Genomic DNA, 2,368 nt, shown 5'->3' with positions numbered 1-2,368 from the left:
CCTCAGATATGCAGATAACATCACCCTTATGGCAGAAAGTGAAGAAGAACTAAAGAGCCTCTTGATGAAGGTGAAAGAAGAGAGTGAAAAGCTGGCTTAAAGCTCAACAGTCAAAACACTAATATCATGTTATTGGGTCCCATCACTTCATGGCAAATAGATGGGGAAAACAATGGAAACAGTGAGAGACTTTATTTTCTTGCGCTCCAAAATCATTGAGGATGGTGACTGCAGCCATCAAATTAAAAGACGCTTATTCCTTGGGAGAAAAGCTATGAAAACCCAGACAGTGTATTAAAAAGCAGAGACATCACTTTGCTGACAAAGGTCCATCTAATCAAAGCTATGGTTTTTTCAGTAGCATTTACGGATGTGAGAGTTGGACCATAAAGAATGCTGAGCACTAAAGAACTGATGTTTTCAAACTGTGTAGTGGAGAAGACTCTTGAGAGACCCTTAGACAGCAAGCTCAAACCAGTCAATCTTAAAGGAAATCAACCCTGAATATTCTTTGGAAGGACTGATGCTGAAGTTAAGTTCCAATACTTTGGCTACTTGATGCCAAGCATTGGAAAAGACCCTGATGCTGGGAAAGACTGAGGGCACAGGGAGAAAGGGGCAGCAGAGGATAAGTTGGTTGGATGGCATCATCAACTCAATGGACATAAGTTTGAGCAAACTCTGGGAGATAATGAAGGACAGAAACCTGGCATGCTGCAATCCATGGGGTCATGAAGAGTTGAACATGACTGAGCAATTGAATGACAAAATCAAAATATCCATATTTTTCACAGAACTAGGACAAATAATCTTAACATTTATATGGACCCCAAACAGACCCATAATTGCAAAATGATCCTGAGAAAAAGATCAAAGCTGGAAGTATAACTCTTCCATATTTCAGACAATACTTCGAAGCCACAGTGATGAAAACAATGTGCTATGGACACAAAAACAGACACGTAGATCAATGGAACAGAATAAAGAGCCCAGAAATATACTAACCCATCTATGGGCAGTTAGTTGACAACAAAGGAAGGAAGAGGGCTTCTCAGATAACACTGGTGGTAAAAGACTTGCTTGCCAATGCAGGAGACATAAGAGATGCTGGTTCTATCCTGGGTTTGGGAAGTTCCCCTGGAGGAGGGCATGACAACCCACTCCAGTATTCTTGCCTAGAGAATTCCATGGACAGAGGATCCTGGTGGACTACAGTCTGTGGAGTCACAAAGAGTTGGGTGTCACTGAAGTGACTAAGACTGCAGACACGCATGCACAAAGGAAGGAAGAAGGTACAATGGAGAAATGACCATCTCTTCGTTAAGTTTTGAATATCCATTCATCCATGAGGGTCATACCTTGGTGGTGGCAAATTATGCTGTAGTTTACATGGGGACCCTTATATCTTTTTTAATAAAAGTTAATTTTCTTCAGATAAATGCCAAGAAGTGGAATTTCTAGATCATATAGTAGTTCCATTTTTAATTTCTTTGTGAACTTTATAGTATTTCCTGTAGTGGCTACATCATTTACATTCCCACCAATAATTCACAATTGTTCTTTCTCCACATCACTTGTTATTTTTTGTCTTTTTTATAATAGTCACTCTAAAATGTGTGAATTTATATCTCATTGCAGTATTAGTTTGCATTTCTCCAACGATCACAATTTTGAGTTATCTTTTCATGTGTTAGTTGTCCATCTGTATGCCTTTTTTGAAAAATGTCTATTCAGCATTTCCACATATTTTGCCAATATTTCAAGTTAGGGATCAGTTGGTTGCATCTACACTATTTTGGTTCTATATACTAATCTCTGTCAAGTGTTCAGCTCTTCAGAGAAACTGAAATTTGACCACATTTATTGGGCAAACTGATGAGCAAAAGTCAGATTTCATCTCCCTCATCTCTTCCTGATCCCTGGGACCTAGTTAAAGGATGTAGTCACTGAATCCAACTGTTTCCAGAAAGGAGTTATCTCCTTTCATTTCTTCTTGGTAGTGATCAGAATAAGGGTATTGGGGATAAAGAGATACACACATCTACTTGGAAAACCCAAGATTCCATCTAGATTATTATTCTTGGGAATGCTGTTTTACTTTCCCCTAACTACATCCCCTAGTCAGTCTGATTGGCACGACTTCCAGGTGGCAACATCTTCACAGGGGAGGACCTTATGGATTTGCACTTAATTCTGGTTTAGTTCAGTTCAGTGGCTCAGTCATGTCTGACTGTTTGCAACCCCATGGACTACAGAACGCCAGACCTCCCTGTCCATCACCAACTCCCAGAGTTTACTCAAACTCATGTGCATTGAGTCAGTAATGCCATCCAACCATCTCTTCCTTTGTTGTCCCCTTCTTCTCCTG

Source organism: Bison bison, unplaced genomic scaffold (assembly GCF_000754665.1).
Source record: "Bison bison bison isolate TAMUID 2011002044 unplaced genomic scaffold, Bison_UMD1.0 scf7180017864062, whole genome shotgun sequence".
Lineage (NCBI taxonomy): Eukaryota > Metazoa > Chordata > Mammalia > Artiodactyla > Bovidae > Bison > Bison bison.
The sequence above is the reverse complement of the archived record's forward strand: the minus strand, read 5'-3'. Positions refer to the sequence as shown.